General features: G+C 34.5%; 1 long non-coding RNA gene across 17 annotated transcripts; it reads right to left on the bottom strand.

Annotated features, from left to right (window-relative positions):
* Positions 1-472: 472 nt before the first annotated feature.
* LOC127720446 (uncharacterized) lies at positions 473-7,209 on the bottom strand. 17 transcript variants are annotated; one of them, XR_007990740.1, is made up of 5 exons: positions 5,696-7,209; positions 4,774-5,340; positions 4,419-4,596; positions 2,093-2,762; positions 473-1,916 (listed from the first exon to the last, which is right to left on the bottom strand). It is a non-coding gene; the product is annotated as an uncharacterized LOC127720446 (long non-coding RNA). The 17 variants fall into 17 exon arrangements; XR_007990742.1 differs by having other exon boundaries at positions 473-2,334; positions 2,512-2,762; XR_007990746.1 differs by having other exon boundaries at positions 473-2,334; positions 2,687-2,762.
* Positions 7,210-17,081: the final 9,872 nt, after the last annotated feature.

The raw sequence follows: 17,081 nt of genomic DNA, 5'->3' as shown, positions 1-17,081 counted from the left end.
TACTCATGCCAAGTATTTTTTTAATTTGAAACAAAGATAAATTCTGCACAATTTTTTGAAAAGTGCAAATTCTAAAAAGACTAATAGGGGAAAATCAATGGTGGTATTACACCTAATATGGGGTGCTGTACATGCACCTTTGACCTTGTGAGTACTCTCGTGTGTTAAAACTTCTTGCTATTCAAGTGAAATATTACAAACAATGAAATATTCTGAGTGGATTGAGTCTCCAAAACATATTTTATGAGAACATTTCCTTGAAATTTGACTCTACCATGAATATTAGCTAACAGAACAAGCCATACTTCACGGTGTTTTGGGGAGCTTTTTATCCTTTTTTCTTATATTCTGCTATAATAGAAAGTTTTCTCTCAGAAATATTTTAATAAATATATAGTTATAAGTAAATGTGATTATTTTGTAAAGCAGTACCAACAAATTATTCACTTATAGAGAAGCTTGTTATGTCCCTCTCTGGAACGCAGCGTAAATTTAAGTTTTACGTAAGGACTTATTAAAACCTCCAGTAAACTTTTATATGGATTGTTCATTCTGCTTGAATACTTCAATTACTAAATGTAATTTATTATAACATTTCTATCATAAATGAGTGAAAGTTACTTCATTATTTTTATTTATTGGCCTGAAAAGTTGAAATTTTGAGGAAATGACATGTATAAATGGACCAAAAGAGACCTTATAAAGAAGACAAAGGGGTCCAGTAGTGGTATTTATCATCCTTAAGTCATCTTTTGTATCATATTCAACTGTTTGTAGGCAGATGACATAAATATTTAATCATTATTGGTCCACACTACATTCTATCATGATGCGGCTTGGTTTGGATTTTTCGAAAAAAATTCTGCACGAATCGCTGAAGATGTCGTCGTACATTATACTAGATTTTTCTCCAACTATTGAACTGATTATGACAAAACATGACAGGAATGCTTGAAAAAAACAGTATTACAAAGGAAAAAATCTTTCAGTTTATTAAATAAAAATGTCTTCTTCAGGTGTAATACCACCAAATCATGGCATGTCACATCCGGTTGCATACAAAAATAGGTCGAAAAAAATATTCCCTTAAATTTGACAGTTGTAGGTAATTAATCCATCATTTTATTGCAGTCAAACATTTCTGGGTCATAAACATATACATGTATCTTGGGTATTTCAAAGAATCATTATTGTTTTATTTGGGGTTTCTATAGAATATTTTGGAAACTTGAGGTTGCATGGTTACTAAAGCTTATACACAGGTTAAATAAGGGGCAAATTTGATTGGTTAACTGACAGTGAAAGTTATTTTCTTATATGCAATGAAATGTTATGTTAATTTTTTAATTTGAAACAAAGATAAATTCTCCACATTTTTTTGGAAAACTGCAAATTTAAAAAAAAATAATAAATGAAAATCAATGGAGGTATTACACCAATAGGCCAACCCCCTCTGTTTTTTTCCATTTTTTTTCAAATTTTGAGCTCTAGTTTCAGATTTTTTAACATAGCGCCCTTCGATACCTTGCGCAAAAGATGCGCCTGTTTCTCCTCTACAAGACCTATATAGTCATACCCCGTGACACCCCTCATTATTTTTCTCTAGAAGCCATGAAATAGACCAACTCCCCTGTTTTTAACCACTTTTTTTTCAAATTTTGAGCTCTAGTTTCAGATTTTTGAACATAGCGCCATTCGATACCTTGCACAAAAGATGCGCCTGTGTCTCCTCTACAAGACCTATATAGTCATACCCCATGACACCCCTCATTATTTTTCTCTAGAAGCCATGGAATAGGCCAACCCCCCTGTTTTTAACATTTTTTTTTAAATTTTGAGCTCTAGTTTCAGATTTTTGAACATAGCGCCCTTCGATACCTTGCGCAAAAGATGCGCCTGTTTCTCCTCTACAAGACCTATATAGTCATATCCCGTGACACCCCTCATTATTTTTCTCTAGAAGCCATGGAATAGACCAACCCCCTTGTTTTTAACATTTTTTTTTTAAATTTTGGCTCTAGTTTCAGATTTTTGAACATAGCGCCCTTCGATACCTTGCACAAAAGATGCGCCTGTTTCTCCTCAACAAGACCTATATAGTCATACCCCGTGACACCCCTCATTATTTTTCTCTAGAAGCCATGGAATAGGCCAACCCCCCTGTTTTTAACAATTTTTTGTTTTAATTTTGAGCTCTAGTTTCAGATTTTTGAACATAGCGCCCTTCGATACCTTGCGCAAAAGATGCGCCTGTTTCTCCTCTACAAGACTTATATAGTCATACCCCGTGACACCCCTCATTATTTTTCTCTAGAAGCCATGGAATAGGCCAACCTCCCTGTTTTTGACATTTTTTTTTTTAATTTTGAGCTCTAGTGTCAGATTTTTGAACATAGCGCCCTTCGATACCTTGCGCAAAAGATGCGCCTGTTTCTCCTCTTCAAGACCTATATAGTCATACCCCGTGACACCCCTCATTATTTTTCTCTAGAAGCCATGGGATAGGCCAACCCCCTGTTTTTAACATTTTTTTTAAGATTTTGAGCTCTAGTTTCAGATTTTTGAACATAGCGCCATTCGATACCTTGCGCAAAAGATGCGCCTGTTTCTCCTCTACAAGTCCTATATAATCATACCCCGTGACACCCTTCATTATTTTTCTCTAGAAGCCATGGAATAGGCCAACCTCCCTGTTTTTAACATTTTTTTGTTTTAATTTTGAGCTCTAGTTTCAGATTTTTGAACATAGCGCCCTTCGATACCTTGCGCAAAAGATGCGCCTGTTTCTCCTCATCAAGACCTATATAGTCATACCCCGTGACACCCCTCATTATTTTTCTCTAGAAGCCATGGACTAGGCCAACCCCCCTGTTTTTAACATTTTTAAGTCTCCCAAACGAAGTTTGGGAAGACTTATTGTTTTTGCTCAGTTCTTATTATTATTATTATTCTTCTTCTTCTTCTTCTTCTTCTTCTTCTTCCGCCACTTTTAAATTTGAACTTGTCCGCACCCGTTCTCCAAAACCGCTTGTCAGATTAACTTAGGGTTTCACAATATGTTAGACTAGCATGTCTAGTGGTGCAATCAGGGTTTTGTTTGTGCAATGGGGTTTATAAAGGGGTACTTTGAGGGGCAAAAAGAAAAGAGGGTTTTACTATAGAACCCTATGGGATTTTATTTTTTAAAATTTTCAAATGATTATTAATTGAAAACCGTTTGTGATAGACACAATCTTTTAAATTGAAAATGTTCTAAATGATAAAGCCCATTAAATGAAATACAGGGTTAGTCCCCAGGGGTCAGCCCCACCCCCTGCCATTTAAGAAAGTTCTAATACCTTGTAAGTGGTCAAGATCCCCACCCCTAAACCATATATATTCTGGTTTGTCATGCTAAGATGGTTTGAATGATATACAGGGTTAGTCCCCAGGGGTCATCCCAACCCCCTGCCATTTGAGAAAGTTCTAATATCTTGTAAATGGTCGAGATCCCCACCCCTAAACCATTTATATTCTGGTTTGTCATGATAAAGCACATCAAATGAAATACAGGGTTAGTTCCCAGGGGTCACCCCCACCCCTTGCCATTTAAGAAAGTTCTAATATCTTGTAAATGGTTGAGATCCCCACCCCTAAACCATATATATTCTGGTTTGTCATGCTAAGATGGTTTGAATGATATACAGGGTTAGTCCCCAGGGGTCATCCCGACCTCCTGCCATTTGAGAAAGTTCCAATATCTTTGTAAATGGTTGAGATCCCCACCCCTAAACCATTTATATTCTGGTTTGTCATGATAAAGCACATCAAATGAAATACAGGGTTAGTCCCCAGGGGTCGCCCCCACCCATTTAAGAAAGTTCTAATATCTTGTAAATGGTTGAGATCCCCACCCCTAAACCATATATATTCTGGTTTGTCATGCAAAGATGGTTTGAATGATATACAGGGTTAGTCCCCAGGGGTCATCCCAACCCCCTGCCATTTGAGAAAGTTCTAATATCTTGTAAATGGTTGAGATCCCCACCCCTAAACCATATATATTCCTATTTGTCATGTCTGGAACATTTGAATGAGGTATACGGTCAGTCCCCAGGGGTTCCCCCCACCCCCAATGTTCTAGTATCTTGTAAATAGTCGAGATCCCCACCCCTAAACCATATATATTCTGGTTTGTCATGCCAAGATGATTTGAATGATATACAAGGTTAGTCCCCAGGCATTACTAATGCATATAACTTTACTGGACCGAACCAATTTTCACTGGACGTTGCCCAACATCAGGCGACCCTGGGAATTACGAATTATGGGAGCTTCGTTTGGGAGACTTCGTAACAGCATCCTGTTACAATCATTTCTTGTTTTTTTTCAATTTTGAGCTCTAGTTTCAAATTTTTGAACATAGCGCCCTTCGATACCTTGCGCAAAAGATGCGCCTGTTTCTCCTCTACAAGACCTATATAGTCATACCCCGTGACACCCCTCATTATTTTTCTCTAGAAGCCATGGAATAGGCCAACCCCCCCTGTTTTTAACATTTTTTTTTTTAATTTTGAGCTCTATTTTCAGATTTTTGAACATAGCGCCCTTCGATACCTTGCGCAAAAGATGCGCCTGTTTCTCCTCTACAAGACCTATATAGTCATATGCCGTGACACCCCTCATTATTTTTCTCTAGAAGCCATGGAATAGACCAACCCTCCTGTTTTTAACATTTTTTTTTTAAATTTTGAGCTCTAGTTTCAGATTTTTGAACATAACGCCCTTCGATACCTTGCACAAAAGATGCGCCTGTTTCTCCTCGACAAGACCTATATAGTCATACCCCGTGACACCCCTCATTATTTTTCTCTAGAAGCCATGGAATAGGCCAACCCCCCTGTTTTTAACATTTTTTTTTTAATTTTGAGCTCTAGTTTCAGATTTTTGAACATAGCGCCCTTCGATACCTTGCACAAAAGATGCGCCTGTTTCTCCTCTACAAGACTTATATAGTCATACCCCGTGATAACCCTCATTATTTTTCTCTAGAAGCCATGGAATAGGCCAACCTCCCTGTTTTTAACATTTTTTTTTTTAATTTTGAGCTCTAGTGTCAGATTTTTGAATATAGCGCCCTTCGATACCTTGCGCAAAAGATGCGCCTGTTTCTCCTCTTCAAGACCTATATAGTCATACCCCGTGACACCCCTCATTTTTTTTCTCTAGAAGCCATGGAATAGGCCAACCCCCTGTTTTTAACATATTTTTTTTTAATTTTGAGCTCTAGTTTCAAATTTTTGAACATAGCGCCCTTCGATACCTTGCGCAAAAGATGCGCCTGTTTCTCCTCTACAAGACCTATATAGTCATACCCCGTGACACCCCTCATTATTTTTCTCTAGAAGCCATGGAATAGGCCAACCCCCCTGTTTTTAACATTTTTTTTTTTAATTTTGAGGTCTAGTTTCAGATTTTTGAACATAGCGCCCTTCGATACCTGCACAAAAGATGCGCCTGTTTCTCCTCTACAAGACCTATATAGTCATACCCCATGACACCCCTCATTATTTTTCTCTAGAAGCCATGGAATAGGCCAACCCCCCTGTTTTTAACATTTTTTTTTTTTAAATTTAGAGCTCTAGTTTCAGATTTTTGAACATAGCGCCCTTCGATACCTTGCACAAAAGATGCGCCTGTTTCTCCTCGACAAGACCTATATAGTCATACCCCGTGACACCCCTCATTATTTTTCTCTAGAAGCCATGGAATAGGCCAACCCCCCTGTTTTTAACATTTTTTTTTTAATTTTGAGCTCTAGTTTCAGATTTTTGAACATAGCGCCCTTCGATACCTTGCACAAAAGATGCGCCTGTTTCTCCTCTACAAGACTTATATAGTCATACCCCGTGATACCCCTCATTATTTTTCTCTAGAAGCCATGGAATAGGCCAACCTCCCTGTTTTTAACATTTTTTTTTTAATTTTGAGCTCTAGTGTCAGATTTTTGAACATAGCGCCCTTCGATACCTTGCGCAAAAGATGCGCCTGTTTCTCCTCTACAAGACCTATATAGTCATACCCCGTGACACCCCTCATTATTTTTCTCTAGAAGCCATGGAATAGGCCAACCTCCCTGTTTTTAACATTTTTTTGTTTTAATTTTGAGCTCTAGTTTCAGATTTTTGAATATAGCGCCCTTCGATACCTTGCGCAAAAGATGCGCCTGTTTCTCCTCTACAAGACTTATATAGTCATACCCCGTGACACCCCTCATTATTTTTCTCTAGAAGCCATGGAATAGGCCAACCTCCCTGTTTTTAACATTTTTTTTTTAATTTTGAGCTCTAGTGTCAGATTTTTGAACATAGCGCCCTTCAATACCTTGCGCAAAAGATGCGCCTGTTTCTCCTCTTCAAGACCTATATAGTCATACCCCGTGACACCCCTCATTATTTTTCTCTAGAAGCCATGGAATAGGCCAACCCCCCTGTTTTTAACATTTTTTTTTTTTAATTTTGAGCTCTAGTTTCAGATTTTTGAACATAGCGCCCTTGGATACCTTGCGCAAAAGATGCGCCTGTTTCTCCTCTACAAGACCTATATAGTCATACCCCGTGACACCCCTCATTATTTTTCTCTAGAAGCCATGGAATAGGCCAACCCCCCTGTTTTTAACATTTTTTTTTTTAATTTAGAGCTCTAGTTTCAGATTTTTGAACATAGCGCTCTTCGATACCTTGCGCAAAAGATGCGCCTGTTTCTCTTCTACAAGACCTATATAGTCATACCCCGTGACACCCCTCATTATTTTTCTCTAGAAGCCATGGAATAGTCCAACCCTCATTTCTGCAAATGTGTATTTTAGTTCAATTAAACAATGACATCAAAGGTGCTATATTTTACAGGGAAGGACTACTTTTACATACGTTCTAAATTGAAGTGGATGCATTAGTGGTCTTACACCTACACATAATCCCTTGACAGATGCAGATTTACTGTGGTACTGAATATTAGCCTAAAAAGAGATGTGACTTGTTTTATCAATGGATGGGATAAATACCATTTCACGATAGAGTTGAAATTGCAATATTTGGACGGAATGTCTGCCTTTTTAAATATTTTTCATTTGACGGCCGTTGCTGTCTTATTCATTTTTTCGGTTTTTAGATATATCGCCTTATTGTTCGCTGGCTTATTGTTCGCTAGTTATTGTTCGCTAGCTTCAGCCTGGTCTTATGAAGTATAATTGTCCATAATACAATTTGAAAATATAACAATATTAGCATAAAGACAACAAAAACATTTCATCAAATATAATACGAACTACGAATAACGAAAAAAAAAGAAAGAAATGAAAGATAATTTTTGTAATGCTGACGATTATTTTGTTGATGATGCTTGCCTAGTCTTAGGTCGACTTTAATGAAATGGAAAAGGAGTGATATGGTACATTGATTCAGGATAAAAATAATTACTACGCGCACTTAACAAAACCAAAGGCAAAGATACTGGATTTTATTGCTCTTTTTTATCTGGAAGTCAAATCGAAGCCTTTAGTTTGCAGCGAAAAGTTCAGGTCGGCACTTATCGGTTTGCGCTGGACTCTTTGCTAGATGTCAATATCGCTAAATATGTGCATTGAAGAACACATTTACGAGGGTCTAGATAGGGGGGTCCTTCATTTTTGTATTCTTTTATTTTTTAAGGCCATTTTACTCTATTCTTTATACTTTTTGTCCATTATTCTCCATTCTTTATATTCTAGCACCTCATTATTCTCTATCCTTTATTTTTTGGTCGATTTCCTCCATTCTTTATATTTTTCGCCCATTATTTTCAATTCTGTAAACCCCCATCCACACCCTCATTTAAGGGGTTATATCAACCGATAAAGGACTATAACGAAATCTTACAAATACTATTATGATTTAAGGTTTGACCTTGTGCTATATATCATTGACATTTTTAGAGTTGTTTGATTGCTGTCTCATCGACATATGCTCCACTTCTTCTTTGTTGTTGAAGAAAAAATAAAAGTTGGTCCATAAAATTATTTATATAAATATATAAAATAATAAAACAGAAGAACTTTACAATAATGTATATGTTTTATGTTAAATTATACTCCAATAGCATTACATTTTCTTGATGATTTTTTTTAAGACAGCACATTATTGAAATGAAATCACATCTTGTTTTATTTAGATTAATGGCAGCCGATACAATGTGTATGATACCGATACATGCAGGTCCTTGGGTCTGGTTCAGCTTTCTATAATTTTCCTTTTAGCAAAATGATTTTAACATCTATTCATTCCAAAATGCTGCATCCAATATGACGTGTTTACGAATCGTTAGTAAAATTGTTTGAGTTATCTCGCTTTGCACACCCATCGGCATCTGGTTCAACTAAGTCGATGTTTGTTATATCAAGTACATGTATATAGTTCGATCGCAGTCTGTCTTGTACATGGAGGTTGGAACGTCAACGTTTTAGATTTTAATTTTCTGCTGTATAAACCGATAACTTAATACTTCAATTGAAAACGCTGCCTTTTTCGTGGTGTTCCTGACAGGAAGGATAAACAAAGAGGAAGAAGTAAGACAAAGGCATACGAACTTTATCTACGTCATTTTGTCTCATGTGAATAGTTGTCTCGTTTGCAATCATACCACATTTTCTATTTTCATAAGCTTTTTTAATTCTTTAACAACCACTGTAAACACTTTGTAACTTGTACAAATGAATTTCCCATTCAAACTTTATCATACTAATAAATAACAAAGTACAATAGAAAAGAGGGATGGGTGTGATTATTAATTTCTAATCAGAAGAGTATATAATTTGTGAATTTTTACACCTAGTTAAAGTGCAGATATTCTCAAGTTAAGCGGATTTTTTTTTTCTTTTCTTTTTTGTAGTTAAACAAGAATATGTCCATAGTACACGGATGCCCCACTCGCACTATCATTTTCTATGTTCAGTGGACCGTGAAATTGGGATCAAAACTATAATTAGGCATTACAATTTGAAAGAGATCATATCATAGGGAACATTTGTACTAAGTTTCAAGTTGATTGGACTTCAACTTCATCAAAAACTACCTTGACCAAAAACTTTAACCTAAAGCGGGACAGACGGACAGACGGACGAACGGACGAACGGACGAACAGATGAACGGACGCACTGACCGAAAAACATAATGCCCCTAGGTGGGGCATAAAAATGTCAAATCTTTGGTAAATAGGGAAACAAATGTCTTTGCTGGCTTCTTTCATATATATATAATTGAGAGTAATTGTAAATTGTAAATTTCAAACATTTATTGAAAACATAAAATTTTTACTAAGTTACATACATGGTAAAGCAACAAATGTATTTTGTTGTAATTTTGAGAGTTTGGTTGCTCATCTGTAAGCAGATTAAATGTTAAAATCGAGAATGGAAACGGGGAATGTGTCAAAGAGGTAACAACCCGACCAAAGAGCAGAAAACAGCGCAAGGCCACCAATGGGTCTTCAACATAGCGAGAAAATCCCGCACCCGGAGGAGGGCCTCAGCTGGCCCCTAAACAATATTGTATACTAGTTCAGCGAAAATGTACGTCACACTAAACTCCGAAACATATAGATGAACCAAAATCTAAAAAAAAAACTAAAGGCCAGAAGTTCCTGACTTTGGACAGGCGCAAAAATGTGGCGGGATTAAACATGTTTTGTGAGATCTCAACCCTCCCCCTATATCTCTAGCCAATGTGGAGTAAACAAACACGCAGCAATCTAGCCAATGTGAAGTACACAAACACACAGCAGCAATGTTACTCATTTGTGTATTAATGTATCTACATGTTGAATTCACAACAAACCTATAGTACTTGTATCATAATTGTAGCTTGATGTTTAATGGATAATATTCAACACGTCAGAATAACATATTCAGGACCATTGTTAGACAACAGAAGACATTTTAGAAATCTAAAAATAAAAGGTAGATAACTGGTCATAAATTTGGTATTTTAACACATTTCTAATTACCTCGCTTTGCATATACTATCAACACTAACTGCAAGTGTTGTTTTACATCAAGCCATATAATTTAGTTTATTCTAATTATGATATTAAAACTATGAAAAGCATAAATATTATTGTTTATCTGGATTATGTGAAACTTCCATACTTATTTTAATGTTATATATTGTAAACCTGCACTTTCAATTTTTTTTTTAAAAAACACCGGTTGACCAATTTTATAATACTGGTTTTATTATTGAAAAAAATAGAAAACTATGTCTGCATGTTTTGGGTGCATTTTAGCCTGGCATCCTGGGCCAATCTTTATACTTCGTCGATACTGTAAGCGTTAGCAATCAGTGAGCCAGGACCCCAGGCTAGGGTGCATTTCTGCGTGAGAAAAACATTACTTGAGTATCTCGTTAATGAACAAAAACAGCGGGGATATGAAGACCAGGCATGGCACTCTGTATGCTATTAATATAATAATATAATGGTTTATTTTTGTCAAAAAATTTCAGATATGTCTTCATGTGTCCTCATTTTAGCGAAATATAGTGTTTAAGATTGACTTCAAAATTGCAATAGGCCGTTATTAGATAAATTGTGTGCTTTTTTCATGAAGTTTTTTTTATTTATTGTCGTCTGAAACCACTTGGTAAGTTAAAACCAAACTTGGTCACACTCATCCTCGTCGTGTCTAGTTTGAACTTTTATTGCTAGAGTTCATGGCCGCAATTACTAAACACACATATATATATAGCAAATAGGGATAGAATGCAAGTATAAAATTTAGCCAGAACCTGTAAATATCAATACATAACCAGTAATACAAGCTCTACAAAAATTCGCAAATGTCTGAAACCATCTGTACTTGACTTCCAGTAGATGTCATTGCCTTTTAAAAAGGATTGTTTTACCATATGAAGCGTGTTTACTTTTATCTTGATACCTATAATAGATATAGACTAAAACTACACAGATAGCATAAATGACCAGCAATACAAGAACTACGAAAATACCAAGATAGAGGGTCTGAATGGGGGTCCTTCATTTCTGTATTCTTTAATTATTTTTTCTCCATTTTTCTCTATTCCTTATACTTTTTGCCCATTTATATTTTAGCACCTAATTATTCTCTATTCTTTTTTTTTTTTTGGTCCATTTTTCTCTATTCTCTATATTTTTTGCCCATTATTCTCTATTCTGTAAACCTCCATCCACACCCTCATCAAAAGACTCATTATTGGCTTTGTTTAACCATAGATGTATAAACCCATAGATATATGGGTTTATACATCTATGGTTTAACCTAGGTGTTGATGTCTGTCTAATTTTAAAGTTTGATCATATTTTATCTTGGAAAACTATGTTAAATGGACTTTCACTGTTAACAGAAAAAAAATATCAGTTAAAGATATACAAAAATACACATACAGGTATGACTCTCTGTGTATGAGCTATTGCCAAATTTTAGCGATTCTGTCAACTATCTTGAAAACATTAAAACATATACTAGTATACAGAACTGCCTAAACATAAATGGTCAGCATTACAAGACCTACATCTACACAAATAACAAATGACAAGAGAACACCAATCGACTTTTCGTGGTAGTCATTGCCATTAAACGGCGGTTTTTTTTTCCAATTTAAGAATTTTTGCTATTGCACTTTAATGACATTGACCAATTTTAGTGTTTGAAAATTATAATTAAAACTTTAATACTACAAAAAGAATTGGAAACAGCTGAGATAAATGATGATAAAAGGCGAGAAAAAACAAATCAGACGACGTTACTACCATCGAGGGTCTGGATGGGGTTTAAAGGATAGAGAATAATGGGCAAAAAGTGCAGAACAAATGTCAAAATAAATAAAGAATCAAGAAAAAAAGGCACACATAATAATGAATAGAGAATAATAGGGTGCAAAAATATAAAGAATAGAGAATAATGGACAAAAAATATAAAGAATTATAGAGAAAAAATGGTCTAAAAAATTTAAGACTGAAGAGATAAAGGACCTCCCATTCAGACCCTCATCAATTGATTTCAGATCATTTTTATTATTTGTTTTAAAGATTTTTTTCCTTAAATATATCAATTTATATCGAGCTTCACACAAATAATCCTTTTTTTTTTGTCAAGATTGAAGTTCATGAAATAGAACGTATATGAGCAAAATGCAAATAAACGTGGTGGTTGATATATACATATACATATATCGTAGAAGATAAGGAAAATCTACATATGCTTATTACGTCAGAGGGGGTTTGGAAGATTTTTCTAATATCATATTACAATGTAGTAATATCCTGAATTTACGTAAATGAATAATGTGATCCTAGTACTGAAGAAAAAGATATACTCATTGTCCTTGATAATGTGAAAATAACTATCGTTACGAAATAATGTTATCAGTTCATACTTCTAGGAGCCTATATTTTTGTACGCCCGTTTACGGGAAGTATTATGGTATACCGTTGTCTGTCTGTCCGTCCGTCCGTCGTCAACACTTCGGACAATAACTCGAATAGGCTTTCACCAATTTTCATGAAACTTTAGGGAATTGTTTATATCTATTAACGTAAGCTCCCTTTTGATTTTTGTTAATTTTAGATTTACTTTTCCGATTTATTGGATTTTATTCATAAAAAAATGGGTGATTTTCTAGATTTCTGACTATAACTTAAAAATGCTTTGAACAATTTTCATGAATCTTCGGTGAATCGTTTATATTTATTGAAATAAGTTTCCTTTCGATTTTTAAAAATTTCTGATTTTACGTTTTTGAGTATTTGGACTTTATTCATAAAAAAGGGGGATTTCCCAGTTTTCGGACAATAACTCAAAAATGCTTTGAGCAGTATTAATGAAACTTTGGTGGCTTGTTTATATCTATTGAAATAAGCTCCCTTTTGTTTTTTATAAATTTCTGATATGACATCGCAGAGTTATGGAACTTTCAAGCTAAAAGGGTGATTGGCGTATCAAACTATCATGCACTCATGGCGCAACTCTTTAATTATTTTCATGTTTGCATAAAAAAAGTAGTTATTATTAGTAGTAGTCTTATCTTAAATGTATTTTCTTTGCTATTATTTTCATTAGTATTCATTATTAATGGGACATAATAAAATACTAGTCCCAGATTATTATTGATATTATTATTATTATTATTATTATCATTCTATTTTTTATTATCATCATAATTGAATATTATAATTATTATCATAAGTAAATATCATTATTATTAATATCAATATTATTAATATATTATTGATATCAATATTATTATTATTTTTATTATTATTATTATTATCACCATCTTTATTCCTTATTATAATTATCATTATTATTATTATTATTATTATTATTATTATTATTATTATTACAGTTCATCATTACTACTGCATTCCCTTCTCATAAAATAATTTTGAAACTTTCGTCTATAAATATATATATATATATCGTATTGTCGTTAAGCTGCACGAATTCATGGCTACAACATTTGATACGTTTTTTGTTTTTTTTTTCAAATTTGAGGCGTGATGATAGGATAAGCCATCAGATACAGTGTTAGCCGACAGACGACTAGTTTCTGAAAAAAAATACGTGCAATGCAACCACGGGCGGTATTACATATACAGCAATTTTTCCCACGATTTTTGTCTAATCATTGCTGTGACGTCACAACAGGTTCTTGCCAAAAACTTATCAAGATGTCGCCAGAACATAGCTTCAATCAATAAAACGATATTTTTAATGATATGATAGATAATACAGAATACATATCACATTAAATCATACACCCAGGCGCGTGTCTTGTCAAATAACTGTAGTCATACTGACAAAGTGGTCGTAATCCAACGGATCATTAAAATATGACTATCATGTGGGTGACTTGTCAAGTGTCTTGCTTTTAATATCAAACCTATTACTTACTGTGTATATTAAATAGCAAGCGTGGGAATCGGGCTGTGCTCGAAAATATAGTGAAAATTGTCTGGATTATTGTTAAAGGTCTGGCGACCAGTTTGGGAGGATGCGGTAATACTACATGAATTAATATTAACGAGCAAAACATACAGATACACATGTATGAACTATAACGAGCAAAACATACAGATACACATGTATGAACTATAACGAGCAAAACAATAACGAGCAAAACATACAGATACACATGTATGAACTATAATGAGCAAAACATTTTTTAAGTTACATTGTTTGCTACTGACCCCCTATGGATTTTACTAACCCTTTATGGATCCGTAAGGGGTCAGTAGTAAACCGTATAACGAATTTATCACACACGGGACTTTTCCTGCTAAGTAATGTATAAAAATAAGCCATGAAATACAAAAGCATTAATCGATGACGTCACCATTAATAGTAAACGTGACGTCATGAAAACCATATGAAATCTACTGACCCCAAACGGATCCATAGGGGTCACCACGTTACGGCGTTAAACCAATCATAACGTCATAATTTATTCGAGGTGCGATAAACATGTTTATTATATGACTATAGATTTTCTGTTTTCTAATTGGCTAAAAGCATAGGGAATCCTCTTTGATAAAACATATTCACCGCGGCAAAAATCAGGAGAGGTTAATATAAGACTTGTCCGTGTACCTTAATATAGATATTCCAAGGCAACATCAATGACGTAGGTTTATGACGTCAAGTCAATTCCCGTTTTTTTTTTTTCTTTTTCTTCTTGTTTTAGGTTTATTTTTTCTCTTCTTCTTGTTATTGGTGTTTTTATTTTTTTTAGTAAACTTCATTGAATATTTCAGTTTATGAAAATAGCAACTGCAAAAGCAGATGATGTATTTAGTATAAAAATAGGAAGCAGTTTTTAAAGTATCTTGAGCAAATATTATAAAATTGGAGAAGGATAAAAAGTCATATAATAAAACAATTATTGACTTTTGATTTCAGTTGATAGAATGATTTATCAACACCAGAGATATGACATTCACCACCGGCCGTTGGCCTCAGTGAATATCATATCTCTTGGATTGATAAATCATTGTATCAACTTCATCAAAAGTCAATAATTGTATAATAACAATATATTCCGAAATGATTAATGTCTCAGTGGAATTGCTGCACTTGTCGGAAAAAGTGTTATATCTAAGACTTATTCATTTAATGTATGTGACGTGAAATTTCCTTTTAAACCCGTTTGTATCTTCAACAGCAATCTTTTTCAGTATTGAAATATACAAAACCACCTGTAAACATTCAGAAAGCTGACCCTGACATTCTGAGATGGCACAAGGTCAAGGCAAAGGTGGAGGTTTATGCGCATGTAAAATTGTTTTAACCACACCAGCACAATTAGTACCTGTAGGAATTCCGACTATCTAGACCATGTGTTGTTAATTGTTGTTGATCTTTGATAATGATTGTAAGTCTATTTTCTCAGAGGTGTCATGTTGGTGCATGGTTGGTGAGGTCGATTGAAGAGTCGTATACATTTGAGTGTTCCTGGTATCCTTACTTATATAAAAATATGAACATATGGTATGATTTATTATTAGACAACTATCCAACAAAGACAAAATGACGTTGATGTAAGCAACTCTAGGTCATTGTAGGGCCTTCAACAATGAGAAAACATATAAGCTATAAACGGCCCCGATTTTTCAGGTTTGCTTCTGTCTTCTTATTGCGAAGAACAGTAAACCTTTTTTTTTTCTTTGGGGGGGGGGGGGGGGGGGGGGGGTGTATATTCGTTTAAAGGTAAGTTTCGCCTGAGGGTTCAATATTTTAAAGTAATTTAAAAAAATTGCAAAAAACTCTAGCATAAACTCAGAAAATAATGCAATGTAAACGACTACCTAATGGATGATCAAGCATACTAGCAATAGTATCCGCCTAGTATACACGAAGGATATTCTGATATAAAAATAAAGAGATCCGGTATGGTTACCAGTATTAATGAAACCACTATCTAAAAGAGTCCAAATGACGTATATATGAAAGAAGCTATATTTGGCAACGTACAGCCTTTAGCCATTTTTCTTTCTTTTCTAAAAGTTGAACCAATTAAACATGAAAATGTTGCTTCTTGAAGAAACTGTATACAAGGAAATAATTGAAGAGGTTTGTTACAAACACCATTATAATGTTTTCTCGAGTATACGATCAATTATCGGCTAAATGTTATATGTCAACAAGGGGCACGCGTGTCTGTATGTATTTACTTATATAAAAAACAGAAGTCTTTCCCACGATATTCTGTCTAACACATCTGATAATGGTTTAACAAGATCTGGTGTGCTTATTATCAAAAGATAAGTTCAGCCTTTAACAATATACAAACAAAGGATTCTTTCTGATAGAAATTGAATATGATCACTTGATCTTTCAACCTGAATATATTTTGTTCTATTTCAAATTTATCTGATGTTTTTGATAGAATGACAAATTGTATTCGATGTTTTATGCTCTTCTGTACCTGCCTTAAATCTTCTTATCATTTAGTATGAAAACTATATCTCAGGTTTTGGTAGAACGAATGAAGATCTGTTTATTTCACAAAAATATAGTCCACGCTCGTTTGCTATCCAAATTGAGAGATATTATAAGTCAACGATTTCAGTGATTGGTATAACAAAAGAAGACCTATTTCTTTAACATACATACCGTCCACGCACGCTTGCTATCAATACTATAAGCCAACGATTTCAGCAGTTGGTAAAAAAGAAGACCTATTTATTTTACAAAACACACTCCACGCACGCTTGCTATCGATAATGTAAGCCAACGATTTCAGCAGTTGGTATATCAAAAGAAGACCTATTTATTTAACAAAAATACAGTCCACGCACGCTTGCTATCAATACTGTAAGCCAGCGATTTCAGCAGTTGGTCAAAAGAAGACCTATTTATTTTACAAAATACACTCCACGCACGCTTGCTATCAATACTGTAAGCCAACGATTTCAGCAGTTGGTCAAAAGAAGACCTATTTATTTTACAAAATACAGTCAATATTAAAATTGAAAGGAACTGTAAGCCAAAGATTTCAGCAGCAGAAAATCAGGGAAAACATGTTCATAGTAATTAA

The sequence above is a fragment of the Mytilus californianus genome, unplaced genomic scaffold, assembly GCF_021869535.1.
Source record: "Mytilus californianus isolate M0D057914Y unplaced genomic scaffold, xbMytCali1.0.p SCAF_11, whole genome shotgun sequence".
NCBI lineage: Eukaryota > Metazoa > Mollusca > Bivalvia > Mytilida > Mytilidae > Mytilus > Mytilus californianus.
The sequence above is the reverse complement of the archived record's forward strand: the minus strand, read 5'-3'. Positions and strand labels throughout refer to the sequence as shown.